This window comes from Orcinus orca, chromosome 5 (assembly GCF_937001465.1).
Source record: "Orcinus orca chromosome 5, mOrcOrc1.1, whole genome shotgun sequence".
NCBI lineage: Eukaryota > Metazoa > Chordata > Mammalia > Artiodactyla > Delphinidae > Orcinus > Orcinus orca.
In genome coordinates, this window is record NC_064563.1 from 88,371,356 (window position 1) to 88,391,839 (window position 20,484).

Genomic DNA, 20,484 nt, shown 5'->3' on the forward strand with positions numbered 1-20,484 from the left:
ATATAAGCGTTGCTTTGGACATTAAGGGATAAATACAGGTAAATCCACTAGATTGTAATTTGTTATACCCTTTCTTCAAGTAAGAAATTAGCTCATCCTAACAATCTACCATCTTATTTGTTTTAAAATATGGCTATATATCTCAGATTAAAATAAAAAATACGAAGGAGAATTTTCCAGCTAAAAGACTAATTTCCCAAGTGAAAACGGGGAATATAAAGACAATCAAATTGTAAAACTTTAACAATAACTAAACTTTGGACTCTATTTAAAGATGGAAGAATGAAAATATACTAATATATTTTTAAAGTCAGTTTTTACTTCTAATTTAATAAATCCAATGTAAGTAACCAACCACTTATCAACTAATAGGAAGGATAGTTGAAGGTAGATAATGTGTATTTATATTTTTTTCTCAAAATATGTTCTACTATGCTGTTCCTGTATTTACGCTGATTCGATTTATAAATTATTTGTCAACATGTGCCACTACTAAATACTAAGTGCCTAAATAAGTTATGTGTAATGAACATTTTTTGAGTGCAGTATAGGATAGCAGAAAAATTACTGGGAAACTTATCAAAATTCCTGAATTCCCATCTTTACCTCATCACATGTTAGATATATGATATTAAGCATGTCAATTAATCACATATAGCCTGTTTCCTCACTTGTAGAATAAAGATAGTATCTCTCCCACTTACTTTGCAGAATTGATGTCTAAATCAGATGAAATAAAGATACCTTAAGGCCTTCAATGATTGTGAAATACTATGAAAAAATTGTGTTTTAAATAAATAGAAATAATTCTCATTATTACAGCTAAAGCATGGTCTCAAATATATGCAGTCTAGTTAAAATTAGTTTATTATTCTTTATTTGATTTTTTTCATATCTGTTGCCAAGTCTCCATGTCATTTCTTTTTTTTTTTTTTGCGGTATGCGGGCCTCTCACTGTTGTGGCCTCTCCCATCGCGGAGCACAGGCTCCGGATGCGTTCGCAGGCTCAGCGGCCATGGCTCACGGGCCCAGCCGCTCCGCGGCATTTGGGATCTTCCTGGACCAGGGCACAAACCCGTGTCCCCTGCATCGGCAGGCGGACTCTCAACCACTGCGCCACCAGGGAAGCCCTGCATGTCATTGCTTATGTGTCTGATGAGTTGCTATTCACAATAGTAAGTAGTGTTGGTTTTCAATGTTATTGTAATTGTTAGAGCTAATATTCAAAATCAGGACAGTATTAGATGTCAGTGCACTATCAAAGACAATTAACAGGGAGGAATGTAAAATTACTGATTAAAAACATGCAGAATCACTAAAATATTATATATCTTGCTATATATTTTATTTTTGTTAATTAAGTAGTTCATTAGTCATAAGTTCCAAAACCAATGAAAAGAGTCAGAAGCTTAAGGGTTGACTTGGAGACAAGGGACACTTTTTTATGTATGTGTTTGTTGGTTGGTTGTTTGTTTTATATCCCATTTCCATTTCTCCAAGTCCCTACCCTCAACTATTTATTTTGGTTTGGTTCAGATTCTAGAGCCAATAGTTCTTTACACTGAGCTAATGGATGGTTAGAGAGTGCAGGGATCAGTTTAGAGTTTATATGGGCCTTTTGAAAATGCATGCAAATATGCTTCATATGTATGTGCATGCATATTTTTAAAGTATGCAACACCTAATTTGTATGTGTTGGTAGATGTGCCCTTTCTTTCTTTCTTGGAGAGGTTCATGGATTTTATTTATTCTCAAAGGGGTACATGAGCTTAAAAACACTTGGAGCTGCTGAATTACAGATTGGTACCTAAGTGAGCATCAATTAAAGGGAGTAATTTTCCTTCCCCACTCCCTTTTCAACTATTGCAGTTGTGTCCCAAACATTTGAGTTGGAGTAAGTAGTAGGTAAAAAAAGAACAGAGGGCCAACCAGTGGGAAGGGGATGAGAGAGTACCTCTGTAATGGCTGTCTCTCTTTCTTTCCTACTTTCTCACCTTCTTACTTTATTGCTTTTATGCTTAATCGATCAATTGTTTTCTCGCTTTTCCTTCCTTCCTTCCCTTCCTTCCTTCTTTTCTTCCCTCCTTCTCTTCCTCCTCCCTTCCTTTTTCTTTTTTTTATTCAATTACTCCTCTTCAGAGGAGAAAGATTAAGCAAGCATTATTTTCAGTAAGTGTCAAAGAATATATTTTTTTTAATGCTGTAGCAGTAACCCTTTCCTCATTCCCTTCTCATTTCCTTTTCCATTGATCTGAATTTATTCATTTTACTGCTATCTCAGTTTTGAGAGCATTATTTTCCATCTACCAGAAGCAGTAGTGCTCTGTAGAAGTCAATTCTATAGCAGAACTCATTTAGAAACCAGTAGAAAGAAAAAGTAATACCTGTAAAAAAAAATCCATCACTTTCTTTTTCAACATTTTAGCTCCCTACTTGAATATCATCATCTAAGCTAAAATTTCCCCCAATGAATAAATAAATTGATTTATGAATTGTTTAACATAGAAAATAGTTGAAATTAAACTGTAATTCTTCTATTTAGTGGTATAATTGAGTTGTTTTAGAGACATGGACAAGGCCATCTCTAACTTCTATGAAGGATAAAAAAAGATTACAATTTTTACCATCTTGAACAAGAACTTCCTATTACCATAAAGAATGAATGGCTATCTTCACTTTTTCATTTTACCCAAGAATATCATTATATCATCATCAATTTTTTTAGAGAGAATGAGTTTGGGAAAGGAAGAAAAAGATGATTATAATATTATGGATTTCTGTTGACAATTGAAAATGTTGTTATGCAGAGTTTTCCCTGTGCCCTATTCTTGTAGGATTAGAATTTTCCAGTTGGATTGACTTGACTGTCAAAAAGTCAAGTTGATTTTTCTTTCCCCAGATTAAGTTGATAATTGGCTGAATAAAATGTTAATAACAATTAGGAAAGGTAGGATTTTAAAGCTACTTAACAAAACAAACTTTGTGGGACTATTTTTTTTTTATTTTTGGTAAATTCTCCAGAGGACACATTGTATAAAGTTATGGCTTCCTGTTCCATGAAGTATTTCTTCCTTGACCTACCTGCCATAACTGCTTAGCTTACACTTAAAGAAAAAAAGGTTTCCATTCCACTATTGAATCTTTAAAGAAAAATCAAGGTACAGTCTTTCTTTTTCACACAAAAGCATTCAGAGCACTAGTTTTAAAGAGAGCTTAATTCTTGCACTAGATGTTTTTAACTCTCTTTTTTTGTTCAAAACACAGGAATGCTACCCTCTCTTGTCTTTCTTAACATCTGCAGGATTTTTTTCCTTTTCTGTGCCCAGTTCAGATTGTCTTGCTTTCAATACCAGCTACTCTCTCTCATTTTTCCTCCACTACTGTTTCACCCTTTCCTTCTTTCTCTTGCTTTGCCTCAGTCTTCTTACTTTCCCCCTGTATTCCTCATACTTAGAATTGTCTGTAACTTCTCATCTGGACAAACATCTCCTAGTTTTGACCTAGACTCAAATCCCATTTCTTAATTGTTCTCTTCTAAGTAGCCATCCTCTTCTCTACCAATAATTTCTTTGGGTAACCATCCCAACCTCATTAGGCTATGTATGTATTTTAAACAAATAAGCAAAAATAAATTCAAATTTATCTGCCTTGCTAGTCAAAATGCTTTTCTTAGAGGTTGGGGACTCTTTGATGTCTTCTGAAGAGTACATATCACTTTATCTTTTCAGTAGAGGTGGCAATATCTCATTGCATTAGCAAAAATTGAAAACTGTACGTTTCATGTATATTGGTCATCTAGATATCACTCAGACATCGAATGGTTTATTTATTTAAAGCATATCAATGACACTTTTCCTGAAGTGAATCTTATATTTTCAACCTTCTTAAACAAAGTATTGCAAACATGAGTTAATCTTTATATAATGATTCTGTGATCATCATTACTGTATTAGTTTACTAGGGCTACTGTAACAAAGTACCATAAACAGGATGCCTTAAACAACAGAAATGTACAGTGTCAGAGTTCTGGCAGGTAGAATCAGCAGGGTTGGTTTCTTCTGAGGGTTGTGAGAAGAAATCTGTACCATCCTTCTTTCCTAACTTCTGATTGTTTGCTGGCAATCTTTGGTGTTCTTTGGCTTGTAGAAGTATCTCTCTGATTTCTGTCATCTTCAGATAGTGTTCTCCCCATGTGCATATGTGTGTCCAAAATCCCCCTTTTTATAAAGACACCAATAATATTGGATTGGGGTCCATTCTACTCCAGTATGACCTCATCTTAACTAATTGTATCTGCAATGACCCTATTTCCAAATAAAGTCACATTCTGAGTTATTGGGGGTTAGAACTTCAACATATGAATTTTGAGGGGATATGATTCAACCCATAACAAATATAAATATTTTTTTTGTATAGACCTCTACCACACTGATTTCTGTAGGACACAATTATAGATATGTTTGCAAACTGTACATAGTTCTCAGCCTTGGATACTTCATCTCTCCCCTACTCCTTTCTTCCTCTTCACTCTGAGACACAGAGTGATTATTTCTTACAGTTCCCATTGTGCTTTCTTCTGGAAGTATCTCATCTTTCCATCTAACATGAATGGAGGTCCCAGATAACTAATGCTACTATGTAGTAAGGAAGAATACATAGGTTCCAAGTTAAAGTCTCACTGATGAATAAAGATAAGTTTGGACAATCATGTGTATTTTATGGCATTTTTTTTAGTTTCTCAAGGACTCTATTTTCTCTTTTCTGGGTTCATGACCATGTTAAATCGAGATATAGTTATAGGTGAATATGAGAAGGCTGGGTAATAGAGGTATTAATGTATTATTTTCTCATGACAGATATGAAAGTTAAAGCAATATATCTGATTAAAATATTAGAAATTGTATTATCCTGTCTACTAGTTACGCAGGAGTTTACCCATTAGTGTAGGAAAATCAGAGTTCTCCTTAGAATTCTGTAAGGTGTGAAATCTGAGTAGAACAGACTTATCCTTTTGTATAGTGTCTATCACACTGAGATCATTCAGCAAACATAATGGTAGTGCAGAACTGTGTTGAAGTCAAATGCTGTGAGTGGGAAAGGAAATGTGCACATTTAGTTCTTATCAGGTAGTCCTTCCTGGCTGGATGAGGGGCCTGTGCCCACAGGTGCTGACCTACCAGGAGTGGCCCATGTGGTTCTCAGGGTACCATGCTGATGAGCCACCCACCATGGTTCCAGTTTTGGCAGCCACAGCTAAATTGGCTCTTTGATCTTTGGAGTGGCTGCCACAGTCCTGCCACAGTGACTGTCTCTGTTTGTTTTGCCCCTCCCTTTTTTCATTACTCCCACCTGGCACTATAGGACAAAAAAATGAGAGGTGGGAGGAGGTTGGGAGGGGACACTTCAGGAACACAGCTTTGCCAAATATGAAAAGCTATTTAAGCAGTTCTGGTTCCAAAAGCTCATGTATAACATTTCTGCCAACCCATTAGTGAATACATTTTATTTTATATATCATTCAACAGTCTGCTAAAATTCACTTTCCCTGATTTGGCTTTCTCATTACCAGGGTCTTAGAGCTGCCATAAAAATAGTCTTAGAAATAGTCTCCCTTCATAAATATATGAATATGCTTAGAAATATTTATTTCATCTTATGCCTTGATATTTTAAGATCAATTCCTCTAATATATCCATATTTGAAAATCAGCTTTGTTGACTTGATTGTATTGGTCATATTTTTTAAACTGTATGAAATTTTTGTTGAAAAGTTTTAATAGATTATGCAATAGTCTCTCTATTCTAATGCAGTATTTGAACCAAAATGTAAACATGACAATACCCATTTTATAGCTGAAAAAGTGAAAATCTGAGGTACTAAATATGTTATTAAGATTATACAGGGTGTTGGTGTCATTCTACCCATTTGATACTGCTAGTATCATTGGATACCCTGAAATTTAGGAATTTAACATATGCTCTATGAGATGATAGAAATATTTTCTCCACATTATCTTGATAATATCATTTAGGTATCATAGATAAGGAGACAGAAAACTGAGACATTAGGGGATATTAAATGACTTGTAGCAAATCACATAGCAAGGTCACAGGAAAGCTGACAAGGTCTTGGACTCCTTCACTGTGTGAACTAGCCATGACTAGTTTTCTGACAAGAAATATTTTTCTCCTTTGGGGAATCCCAATTTTCACATTTGTAAAGGTTGGAGACTTTCACTGAAAAAGTAATGCCTCAAGGGACAAGGACCTTTTGAGAAATTTAAGGTTTTAATCTCAACCTAGTACAGTCAAATATATTGATCACCACTTAACAATTTATGAATATTTCTAAAATTCTTGTTTAGACAGAATTAAATCACCTTTCCCCTCCATCATTATCCAGTTATCACTTAGTGAAATATTTAGGTATTTATGTATTTATGTACATACGTAAAAATGCATAAGTTTGGAAGCTGTAAAGTATATGGAATTTATTTGAGAAAACGTTATAAAAAAAATAGTATCAACTTTGAACTGTTTCTGTTCTAATGTCTACTTGTCATCATTTTTAACCAGAAGATTAAATTTCCCTAAATAAGTCTGGAGAATCAGGTAGTTAATAAGGAAAGAGAGACTCAACCTGGCCAAAATTTTACTAAGTCATTGTTACCAAGCTAGGTATCCCAGGGAAAGAGTACATGAAGTAGTCTTCCATACTTCTTCTTTCTACCAATTAGGGTTTCTAACTGAGAAATAAGCAGATTCTAGAAAGCTCTGACTGCCCAAGAGATCCCACTCAGGCTACTGTGGCTCAGAAAATCCCTGTGCTTATTAATTGGTCTGCTGATTTCCCCATCTCCTGATCTCAGGTAGAGGCCATCGAATAAGAACCAATAATGGAGGGTCCAGGCAGTTCCTTATCCCAAAGGAATCCTCAAAAGAGAAACCTTACATACACATTCAAGTAAATGAGAAGAGCCTTTGTGAAGCCCCTCCAATGACCCCCTCCATGAAGAAATACCCCCATTTCACCTACAACCAGCTCTATCACCATCAGTAAATGTGTGTTCCACTAATATTTGCTCTATACTTTAGATCAAGAACTGGAGATGGCTGGTTTAAATCAAGGTCAAGTGAGAAGAAAGTATGTGGAAAAGGCATCAGGGTGCCTGGAGTTGGAGAATGCTGGTAGTTAGCTGGTAGTTAGCAAACTTAGCAGCATCGGGTTGTCTGAGGAAAGCCTATGACTGTGCTGAGTGCTGGCTTCCGCAGTGAGTCCCAAATAAGCTTTTACATCTCCACTAAATGAAATGTAACATTGTATTAATCAGTTGGAAAATTAAGATTTTTTTGTCTATTATTAACTGGTAAATTCTTGTGTCATCTCTTTCTATTTTGTGGGTCAGCTCTGTTTTCTTAAACACAACCATTTCAACTATATTATTAACATTCTCAAAGGAAATTCTACCAGACTACCAAGTCCAATTTGCTTTAGCTAAGAGTTACTTACATTTATTGTCTAAGGCAGGCTTACATATTACATGTGTCATTTGGCTCAGAAACAGAAAATTTTAGTTGTATTAATAAGCTTTAACTCTGAATGCTTCAAATGCCATATATTGTGCATCTATTCTGGGCTAATTTCTATGCTTTGTACCCTACTACATTACCTCCTTTAATTTTCACAACAAACCATTTTAGAGATAAGAGAATTGAGCCTCAGAGAACCTAATTAATTTGACGGAGGGCACACAGCTAATAAGTGACCAAGCAAGGATTCAAACCTAAGCCTTTCTGACTCAAGGTCTTCCTCTCACTTTTTAAACCACTGTCTCATTCTGCTTCTAAAGGTGTAGAAGATTCTGAATTACCTTCTAAGAGTTTGTGAAGTTTTAATAAGGGAGAAGGGGGCTGCCATAGCACATGTTTCTGTGGTGCTAGTTTTTATTATCTAAAACATGCCCAACTCAAGCTAGTTGCCAGTTTGTCCCAACTGCTAGCCTGTTGATACCTTAAATGCTATTTTCCAGTCTTATTTTATGAGACATGCCTCTCATTAAATATAGAAGTTTAGCTCAATTCTCAAATTAACCTCAAAACTACCTTAATTTTGCTAGGTTAAAAATAATAACATAAATATTATATGTGACTAGGTAACTATAAAGTAGTGGAACTGATTTTTGGTGGGTGTTAGTGGCACTGGTCTCATTGTTTAGAATGAATCCACATAGTGCATATCCAGATTTACCACTTGTGAGTTTCATAATCTATTAAATGGAGATGGTAATAGTACCTACTTTGTAATATTGTGAGGATTAAATGAGATAATATATGTAAAGTTCTTAGATCAGCTCCTAGCATATAGTAAATGGTAAACTTATTATATATGAGTATTGCAGAAATAAAAATCAAACCATAACTGGTAGGTGCTTGGTACATGTCAGGAGCTCAATACATATCTGTTGAATAAATTAATACATTGTATCAGTTCTTCAAACTGGCTAGTGGTTAATGATTTATGGTAAATGCAGTATTCTTCTGGCTGCCTCACTATTGAGTTTAATATAAAACAAAATGTTTAATGTCATTAAGAACTCTACGCAATCTTCAGGAGCATTTCCTAGCTCTGAAAGAGCTTTTTTTTGCTATTGGGGTATCATTTCTTTTCCTCAACATTTTCACTCTTAGTACTGTATAGCCTGTACTCTCTGGCTAGAGTTATACGTGTGACCAATGAATGGATATAGATTTTCCCCTTCCTTTATTGGTCATGCAGATATGATTTATCTTATGGCTTAATGAAAACAGAAGCTGTACAAGTATGTACATAGTGAAAGAAGATAGATGGGCTGGAAAAAAACAAAAAGTCAGTATGTGTTGTGAATGCTTCCTATTTGCCTAAGACAACTGAAAACCCTGGAGATACTGCTTACTTTTCTGGTGATGTCAAGATATCACAGTTTAGGGAGCCTTTTTTTCTTAAGAAATTCATTTTAAAATCCTGAAATGTTTATCATTATAAACCTGAACTTATCATGCTTTAAATACCATAGTTTCTAAATGGTAATCTAATTCTAATAAAAGTTCAAAGGTTTGCCTCTCTCTAGAATGTTCTTCTACCAGTGATATTTCTACTCTATCTTTAGAAATAGTCCATGCATCACTTCTAGAAGCCCTGCCTCATACTTTTATGCATATTTATGTCATTCCCTTTGTTATAGTGTATTATATTGGGTTGACCAAAAAGTTTGTTTGGGTTTTTTGGTAAGATGTTACTGAAAAACCAGAATGAACTTTTTGGCCAACCCAATCGTTTTCTGTTTAGATTTTCCCTTTTTGAATCTAGTGGCTAAATTGTGAGCTTCTTGAAGATGAGGATAGTGCTTTATTTATCTCTTGATACATAGTATTATTCAGTTCCTAGGATAGAGTAGGTGCTCAATAAATATATACCCAATAAATTAATGAACTTGCAGACACACACACACACACACACACACACACACACACACATATTAGATCAAGGCATGAATAAAATGTCCTATAACTTTGCATGTTCCTTAAGTGCTTGTGAACCTTTTAACATTGCTTATGAATAGACTGATATATTTCTGAATGTTCTAGTCACCTTGAGGGAAACTTTCTAATCTTTGAAAAAAAAAATTTTTTTTTTTTTACCTTTTCTTATTCTTTGTTTTTACTTTGAGCGTCACTTTTGCACATGGATTCAAGTGTGCTGTCAAGTACTGATTGTTTGACTGGACCATACAGTGTTATGAATCCTTAGTTTTATTCACACACTGCCTGTTTGGTGGCTTTGTTCAAGTACATAATCTTATGTTATATAATAAATACATGGATTGTGTCAGTTAACTGGAAAAGTCTTACTTTCAAAAGCAGTTCTCAGCATTTAATACAGTGCTTGGCATATAGTTGGGACTCAGTAAATGTTTGTGGAATGCATGAATAAATCAGCCATTATTGTTAACTGTTTTGAAGATGAGGTATGAGATTTAAAAAAAAAAAAAAGACTAAATGAAATGCCTAGTATCAGACAGTGGATGAGAGCAAATCTGACACTCATAATTCTTACCTCTGTAGAGTCTCTCAGTCGTTACAGAGGCTCACTGAGAAGTGCCGTATATGTCTGATTTCTCAACTTCACCCTGCCGTAAACTTTTGCAATCTGAAGGCTAGAGACCGCTTTTGTAAATGTTGTCTGCCCGATAACTGTGTTGGCACCGAGGAGGCCTTAGCAGATAAAGTTGAGAAACATATGGCTCCCATCTGAATACAAATTGGTGGACATAACATGGTAATTCAGCAGAGATGTCCTCTATATTGTAAACTGAAAGAGTATGATTAGAGGTGTTTATAAACGGCATCTGAATTCCCCCCACCCCTCCCCACCTCTTTTCCACTGTAGTTTTATTGGCCTGAATCATAGCCATCTAGCGTCCCAGTCTCACCGCATTATTTGTTAAAGTGGCCAGCGTGAGGAATTATTAATTAAAGCTAACAAATCACCCTGACGAGCTGTGCCCTGGCATGGCTGAAGGTTGATTGGCGAAAGTGTTCTCCTTTGGAGAAAAGACTTTTTGTGCTCGTGACGCAGTCAGGGACGGATTATTGAATATGCAAGTTAGAAGAAAAATCACAGGACAAGCAAATTGAGTATTTACTGGCAAATAATTGCTCTCTTAAGCTGTGGCTCTCTTCCTAAATTCTTAACATTCCCGAGGGTTAGAAAGAAACACAGAAAAATGCATCGGTACAGAGTACATTTCAAAAAAATTACATAGGCTGATGTTTCAGACTTGTGCAGGTAAGTGTGATTGTGTGTGCATGGAAAGTGAAACAACAAAGCGAAGCAAGAGTAAGGGGGAAATTTTTAATCTGGTGGTTTTTTTTAAATCAATTTGTTGTTTATTGGAATACTGCTCGGCATATTTCTACGTTGACTGAGAATTCAGTTTCAGTGCTGAATTTATTGTGAAAGTTAGAGAAATGAGAAGGGAGGTTTTCTCAGAGTTACTTTGTGTCTTTATTAGCAGAAGAGTATGTTAATGTTTTGCCCCAAAAAATAGTTATAAACTTTGCTCAGATATTTGTGGGTATTTGTATGAAATTATTGCTTGATTTAAGGTTCTTCAGTTATTCTCAATATTGTTAATTATGACCTGTCTTAACAGTGTCCTGAACACATTTGGGTACAACTATTGCGTTTATTTTTCAAAGTAAACTCTGTTTTACATTAGCACCGAGCTAGTCCTTGTTCAGAGTTTCTAAAGGGACGTTACAGTTCTGGAATAGTTCCTTAAACTCCGGGCTTCTGTAATAACCAAAGTGTCCTTATTGTCAATTGTGTGGTCTTTTTAGTTGACGTATTAATCAAACTACTGAGTTGTGTGGACATTGTAAGATAAGTGAGACTAGAGACTTTTTCAAAAGCAAATTTAAATACATAAAAATACGAGTGTGGAAATGAAGGCTCATTCTATGTATGAAATGTTGACATATAGAAACAGAGGTATACTGCTAAGTACAGCTAGGTTATGTGAACAATATTATCAAAACACATATATCCACCGAGGATGAATTTCATATTCTGTGAAAATGTGCTTTCATCAACAACAAACTGTTTTTGAAATGAGAGTAATTGGCTGGCGAAATAGCATTTTAGGATTATAATAACTATGAATAACATGGATTTAAAACAAAGGCATAAACATAATTTAAACTAAATTAATTAATAATTGCAAAGTGCTTTAACAATAAAACATCTACATGATAGGAATAATAATAGGAATAATAATAAAAATGGAAAGTCTGGCAATCACTCAAAAATTAAATCAGACAACTCTCATAAGGTTTTAGACAATCAGGATTTTAAAATATACATATAAAAAACATATTTTACCTTCTTATCTGTGCCTTGAACCATGCAATATTGTGCTGGTTAAGATTTTTCTTACTATATCCTATTTTATTAAAAAATGGCTTCCCTTAATATGTAGAATAGAGCTCAGAAGAAAGTTTTAAAAATATATTTTTTAAAGGTTTAATTCCCACTGGATAACATTCTGTCCTCAGATTTCAAGAGCCAGCCTCCTTAAAGTTTTTTGTGACTATCTGAGGGCACAATTTGGCCCATTATTTTCAAAGGGGGCATTTAAAGCATATGTTCAAAGACTAAACCATCTGCCTGCTTTATTATGAATACCACAGAATTATGAGGACTTGGAAAGGCTCAAAAATTGAACCAGAGTTCCATGCAAGATTAAAAAAAAATACAGCACTTGTATTTTAAAAAGTTTTTTGTAAACACCTACTTTTGCTAAGTATTTCGTTAGTCTTCTGTGGGAGAATTGTACCATTATACCCTTTTGATGTATGGGGAGTGGTGGCAAAATGTAGTTGAGTGACATGAACCTATGTCAAGTTAATGGTAATATTTTCTCTCTGATTTAACTCACTATGTTTAAATGCCTTTTGGAGTTTTGGATTGACTTGTCAATAGTGAAACTCACAGTGAATTGGAGAAACATTATAAAATGGTGACTGCTGGAACAAAAATGAAATCCAGCTGCTAGCTTCTGGACTATCTACAAATGAGTTGCAAGAGACATGCGGAGGTCAGACTAAAGAGCACATCTGTAATCCAGCTGTGATGTAATGGAAGTATGAGTCAACTATTGGTTGCCCATGATGGGGGGGAAAAAGAAAAAAACAAGCATAACTTGGCATTATTCCAGCATGGTACTATATTCCTTTGGTATCTGAAAGGATATGAGATCCAGAAATTAATACAAGAACAAAAGTCATATTTGGGTCCCAAACACAATAATATTTCAGCCCAAGGTGCTTAGATAAGGACAAATTAACACGAGTATCATTGTTAAGATGTCTAGTGCCCAATTAGAGTTCTTCGAACTTAACCTGAGTTGTTACTAGAATCAGTCTGAGACTAGGTGAATCATTATCAGAGGAAATACAGAAAATAGACTAAACCCAGCTTGAATATAAGCTTTCATTTTGGAGATGACTTATCACTCTTTGTTGCTTAATGAAAATTACTTAAGAGAAAATAATAATGGAGTCAAAGGACTGAAGAATTTGGTTGAAGTTTCTAAGATATATACATATATATGTATGCAAAATACATATAAGTAAATAATATATGCATATATAATAATATAATAATAATATATGCACACATATATAATTTTTTAAAGAATAAATATTTTTAGAATTGCACACTTTGTTAGACTGATTAAGGCTAGGAGTTGGTCGTTTTTTTTGTTTTTTTTTTATACAGTCAGTCTAAAAGACTGAAGGCACAGATTTTAACACAGCTATAGTTGGCTTTCAGAACTGAAGGATGTCAGAATTAATGATCTGGTGCCGAAAATACCTATGTTCAATTTCATATGGCTATTCTCATAGTGGTATTTTAATTTTATGCCTCCCTAAACTGCAGTCCTGCAAATAATAAAATGAATCTATTAGCCCAAAGACTACAAAATATTTCCATTATTTTAGGAGATTAGTTTTTATTTTATATTTTAGGTGAATTTGATATATATATATATCTAATACACACACACACACACACACACACACACACACTTTTTGTATTGTTTTGTTTTCCTCATTTATTTCTGCCACCTAGTTCCAAAAAGGGAATTAAAATGGCTGACAAAGAAAAAGAAACAAGTAATACAGTGAAATACATGAATTAAAAGTAGATAAGAAAGGCAAACAAACAAACAAAAACAATAAACAAGAGCAAAAATATAAAAAGGAGTCAAGAGTGAAGTCGGTACACAAACTACATTTGGTGAAGTGCTATACATTTGCCTTTAAACTTTCATGCAGTCAAGTCAAAGAGAAAACTATGACAAGTTATGCAATTTATAACATTCATAAGAATAATTTAAAAATTTCCATCATTCATTGCTAAAGTTCTTGAAGAATGACAGACTGAATATTTAGAGAACTCAGTGCTAAGACAACTCCCATTGAAAATAATTATAGGCTGCAGAGACCTAGAGGTCAGGACAGAATCAGCAGCTATACCTTCCATGGGACATGTCTGGAGGAGTACTCTGCAGTAATCTCCTTTCACTCCCAGGGGAGAAGTTTCTTGGGTGGAGGAGGGGGAAGTTTCAATGAGTGCAATTACGTTGGCAAGACCAAGATATTATGGAAAATAGGGATTTAAGGAGGAAATTTTAAAAATTATTTCATGTAAATATATATATATATACACATATATAGTTTAACAGTAAATCAAAGATTCAGAAGGCATCCACTTTTAGAATAGCCATTAAAACACATTTTATCAAATAAACCTGTTGAATCAACATTGCTTCCCTAAATTGTTAATGAAACATTGCTACACTGCTGCCATTCTTCTCCTACTTTTACTTTAAGCACACTGTCAGTCTTCGTGAAGTGTGAAAAGGACACTTTCTGTCTTGAATATAATGGTCCTTGCCCTTGCATCCTCCCTTCGTTCATTTTCAAAAGTCTTAGCAAACTGCCTGGTCTTTCCACAGGTAATTTTGATGGTTAAGTCTCATTGAATAAGCTAGTCTTTTCTCCATATTGAAAAGGTGAAGCATAAAGATTTCTTTTCACATTACCTTTGTAGCCCAATCCATAGTAAGTAGTCCAAGGACCACCTGTATCAGAGTTACCTAGGATGGTTGTCAAAATGAAGATCCCTGGGCCCCATTCCAGAATTTCTGAATTAGCTCTGAGAATAGAGTCTAAGGCTCTGCAATTTAGGAAGCTACCTAGGTTAGTTATGTACACTAAAGTTTGAAAACCACTATTTCAAGATCATGACTTTAAAATTTCTAGTATATGAACATAAAATGGTAGGATTTCCATACCATAGTTGACGAAGGCCTATTATATTAACACTGACCAAAACACTAATGCATATTCAATAATAAGTGATGATTGCCTGCTCATGAGACTGGAAAGATCAAGCTTAGAAGAACATTCTGCATTTGTTTGAACCCTTCAAACCATATCTCACCATTACAGGAAGATTTTCTTAAACTTTTTAGCTATCATTTCCTGAAAACTACTATGTGCTTAGTTGTATGTTGCGTCTGGTACTAGAGATACAAAGATGAAAAAAAACAAGTCCTTCCATTGTCTGAAAAAAATGCATATTCTAGGATAATTTATTACTACTAGGATATTGTCTTCTCTGTACTAGAGTAAGTATGAATTGCCACATAATCTTCCCTTGAGTAAACTGAAGATTTCCATTGTATTATATCAGTATGAGTTTATACTTGGTAGAAATTTCGCATAACAGGACCCCGCTACAATTTGGATGTGGCAAAACGTAAGAAACCATTGTGGATTCCTCCTTCTTCCTCTCAGCAGGAGACCACATCCCCCAAGACTAGAATGGGAGGTATCATGGGGAACTTCTAATTCCATTTCTCTTATCATCAATCAGTGATTTGTTACCAGGATTCCTTTTGAGAGGAGGAGAGAAATGTGTAAGTGAATGCTCCTAACATTATGAAGACTTGTATGTCCTTTTCCACTGACCCTCTGGGGCAGCTCACCTATAGGAAATGCTGGAGCCTATGGCAGCATCCTCCCTACTTGTCAGGTAGGGCAAAATATGGAGGAACTTGAGCTGCTCCTGCCTAGTACCCTGCTCCCAATCCCATGAGTGCCAGAAATTGGTGTCAGCAGGCTAGAAGAGACATTTTGTGCATAAAGGAATTTGGTAGCTGGTCTGAGGAACAGGATGAGCTTGCAATTTCATTGATGATTCATGTTTTCCTGGAAAAGTATTAGAGACACCCTCCCCCTTTATTATTTCCAGAACAATATGAGAAATATTGTGAGACCTTCTATATCCTTTTTTCATTTCCTTCCCTTCTTTTTAACATGTATTTATTGCGTATTTAGTGCCATGCTTTCTTCTAGGAGCTAGGGATAGAGTGATGAATAAAGTTTCTACTTTCATGAAATTTATATTAGGGTATATAATGTATTAGGGTTAGAAAGGGAATAAAATTACTAAATATAAAATGTAAAGTAATATAAATATATGTTTCATTTTTGAGACATTGCCTACTGCACTCTCCATGACTTCCAAATATATTCATGTTATTTCATAATGTGTATGTGTCTATGTATGTATGTGTGCATGTGTGTGTGTGTGTGTGTATAAATATATACATTTCATGATGGATTTATGAACTCTGGGGAACAAACCCATCAATTCAGGACTCTCCTTATTGTGGGAAGCCCTTTTTCATGGGGACTTGCACATAATGTAAGGGGAAGACAAGCTACCTGCAAGGACCAAAATGTGTGCACAGTCAACTACAAAATCCTTCTTTTCCATCTTTTTGCTTATTTGTGTGTGTGTTTGTGTGTGTGTGTGTCCTGGATTTTGTTTTTCATTGTTTAATGAACTGAATGCTAGGCACTCAGTATACCCAGGGGTCTAAGACCTAGATAAGTTATAGGGTCAATCTTCAAGTGAATAAAGGTAAAGAAGACAAGCAATTAACAATACAATAACAAGCAAGACAAGCAATAACAACCTCAGAGTAAAACAAAACAAAAAGGATTTCTTAAAGTAAACTTCTAATTTTTCACCTGATCACCTAAATAGTATGTGTCCATGGTGAAAATATTTTAGACAATAGGACAACCTATTTTTTTAAAAAGGGGGTGTGTGGAAATCACCAGTTAACTCAACACTTGAGAAACCATTGTTAACATTCATAAGATACTTTTTGAGCATGTATTATGTTCTAGGGCTATGCCAGACAGCCACTGTCTTCTCGGAAGGGAACATTTTAATTAGCAGGCAATATGAATAGAAGCAACTCAAACTTTGACTCCTGTTAGCTGTCTTCAGATTTGGGCTTACAAACCAGCTGGGCCCCAACTGGAGCTGATGTATATAGAAGAGCACATATAAGTATTCTCCGGAACAAACATCATAGCACCTGCTATCACCCCCACCTGATATAGGTGTGAAAGTCAGATTCATTGGCTCTGCTTCTTCTCTGTCTATGTGATCTTGGACAACTTATTTGGCCTCTCTGTGTCTCGGTGTCCTTCTTTGTTAAACTGGATTATTAACAGTACATACCTCATGAGATATTTTGAGAAATGATTAAGATAAGATAATGCATGTAAAGTGCTAATCACAGTACTTGGCACATAGTAAAGTATTCAGTAAGTGCTATCATTATTATGATGCTGATTACTGTTATTATTATTACTATTACAGTTATTTTCATTACCAAGGAAACTTGCCGAAAACATATTTTGTCCAAAGCAACTCCATTGTCACTACTGACAAAACAACTCAAAACACACTTCCTACTGAGGGTGGGTCAGAGATATCATCTTTGCGACACACATTAAGAATATGGATTTATAGCTGAAAATTATAATTTAGCTCGGTAGATAAATGACATTATGCAGACTAATTTTCTGTTTCTAAATGGAAATGATGTTTAAATCTGCCTTAAATGCCCTTCATGTTACAGATTTTGTTTCAACAATTTGTGGTTAACTAGATTGTTTTATTAAAAGGAACTTTTAAATCCAAAGCCCTAATGTTCTATACCATCAGTGACTGAAAATGATTAGAAATATAAATTGACCTAAAGAGGCACCTTCAGGAAGCAGAGACTTCTACATTGTCAAGATCTGTATTTTAACGTAATAGTGAACAAAGATATCTAGCCTAGCAGTGCTACATATTAGATGCTTAAATAATTTTTGAATTGATTTAGAATTTACAAGAAAAAGCATGTGAACATCGATGTAGATATTCTGTAGAAGTGTAGGTGACTTTAAGAGAAAGATTACACAAAACCATAACAATATATTAGAAAAAATCAGTTGTGTGGAATCTTTACAACATATTACGTTAAGCTTTTAAAATAGTAGGCTTGGGCTTCCCTGGTGGCGCAGTGGTTGAGAGTCCGCCTGCCGATGCAGGGGACACGGGTCCGTGCCCCGGTCCAGGAAGATCCCATATGCCGCGGAGCGGCTAGGCCCGTGAGCCATGGCCGCTGAACCTGTGCGTCCAGAGCCTGTGCTCCACAACGGGAGAGGCCACAACAGTGAGAGGCCCGCGTACTGCAAAAAAACATTTAAAAATAAAATAAAAAAATAGTAGGCTTGCCTCAGTATGAAAGGCAGAACTATATAGTGAAAAGAATGTAGACTTTGTAGTTGCACAGCCATGTATTTGATTATCACCTCCACCATTTACAAATTATGTGATCATGGACGCCTTATTTCTTGTGCCTAAGTCCTTAAACAGAAAATGGAGGAATAATGGCCTCATTGCATGGTATGTTTGTATAGTGCCTAGAAGAGTTCTTGGGGCATAATAGATACTCGATAAATGATATCCATTAACAATGGCAATAATAAGACAGAAAAGCACTGTGTACAATGAATATAAGCCCATTATATATCTAAATATAGATATGATTCATGTAAATTGGTATATACATTCCAATATAATAAATACTAATACCTGATTGCCTTGCTTAATATTTGTCACACCATAGGAGCGTTACATGTAAAGTTTACGTATTTAAATGCCTTTATGAAAAGATTTGCTTTATTTATTTTAGTTAAAGAAGATAAAATTCAAAAACCTAAAACTAACTTTATCTTTTGAGAAATGGCAATAAAAGCAAAAGCCACCAAAGGATCTGTAACCAACATAGTCAAATAATTTGGACTTAATGCAAATAAAGAGCAGGGCTAACACTCCACTTCAAATGATAGAAAAAGTGAATTAATTTGAGAAACTCTTAGGTGACCCCTAATTTGCATAGTATTAATTGGAAGTATTTTAAAGATCATAGGGCTATTAATGGCTGCAGAGATTCACAATACAAAAATAGTTCATTGCTAAATTCAAAATTCTGTTAATGTCACAAACAGTGGGATGTGAAACACAAATGAATTGTGATGACAGTTGAGTCCCAAGCTGCCTATTTTTTTTTCCCTCAGAGCTGCTCATATTTGGTTTTATATTTTCTCCAGTCCTGATTTAACCCATCAATATTTGTATTTTCTGAACCTAGCACCACCTTGGAGCAAGCATACCACTTTTAAGGATTTTATTACTAAATGCTTCTTGGTTCCTAGGAATTTTGCTCTCACTGCTTTTCTTCCCAATGATACATATTCTTGAATCTTTCTTTACCTCTTACCTTAGAGTCAGAGTTTCAATCACTTATTAACCTACAGGCTTCTAGGGCTTGGTATTGATCTTTACTCCACCTCTCTCGAGTGTTTAAAGTGTCATTCCATTCTTCTTCATCTGCAGCACATATTTCTTCTCCGTGTTGCTTTGACTTGGGGCACTTCCTGTCATCTGGATAATCTACATTCATTTCCTACTATAGTTTTTTAAAAACTTGTTTTTCTAAATGTCACTCTTATCCTCTTTGGTGGAAGGTCTTTACAATCCTAGATTTGGGGAACAACACTAGATACACTATTTTATGAACTGAATTAAGCTCCCTCGTAAATACAGCAATTCCATATAACCATAAGCTAGCTTGACTTTGGGGAAATGTCATTTAAAAATATCTCTAAAATGCATTGCTAAAATGACCAAATTATTTCGGCTTAATGGATTTTGTAGCTTGGATACCAGACTTACCACACAGAGCAACAGTCCAGGCAAAATATGTTATATCTGGATTTTACTGCAGACAGTGATTTGGCTGCCATTTATTGAGTGACCTCTCTGCACCAAGAATTTTACATTTAATTCTTAAAACAATCGGGTGAGCTAGGTACCATTATCTTCACTTAATAGATGAGAAAACTTTGACCTAGAGAAGCTAAGTGACTTGTTAAGGGGTAGAAAGAGGATGCAAACCCAAGGTTCTAAGACTTTAAAACTCATCCTTTCTCCTTTACCACATTTTTGTGCCTGGTTATATATTTAGATTATTGGTAGTGGGAAGGAAGTTTGTTGTATAATTTAATTGGGGGCATAGCCAATTTCCTCAAAGCAAACAAAGTGATGATGAGATTTAACTGTTATCATTTTTATAGAAATATGAGCCTCAGGCTATGGATTCACTAGGTCTCCAGAAGTCTGAAGCACATGAGTATAGGCAACTTTCTTTACTGATCCCTTTGCTTTCAGGAGACAGGTTATTATTAGTTCTGAATAAACTGGAGCTTAAAATGGGTGGTTCATAGATGAGGGGTTTCAGACCTTCCATCAAAAGCCTTCTGTGACTTCTCCTAGTCTTTTTCTCCAAAATTAAAACCTGATGATTTTTCTCAGCAACTATATTCTGTAGATCTTTTTTCTCCCACCAAATTTCTGAAGAATTGTTATTAGTAGTACTAGTAGTATTTAGTAGTTTTATAAAGCACACATGAAATGCATTTTTAATCCTTCATCATCAATCTATATATTTCTCTTATGAGG

General features: G+C 35.0%; 1 protein-coding gene across 12 annotated transcripts in view; it reads left to right on the forward strand.

Annotated features, from left to right (window-relative positions):
- Nucleotides 1–20,484, forward strand: part of ZBTB20 (zinc finger and BTB domain containing 20) — an 821,511-nt gene that overhangs the window by 374,567 nt on the left and 426,460 nt on the right. For 2 of the 12 annotated variants that reach the window (XM_004272028.3, XM_049709908.1), the window contains exon 1: nt 991–10,824. The exons of the other annotated variants lie outside the window; for them this stretch is intronic. The gene's annotated coding sequence lies outside the window, so the exon portion shown is untranslated. Of the gene's footprint in view, nt 1–990; nt 10,825–20,484 lie in introns of those variants that run through there. 12 annotated transcript variants of the gene reach the window in all.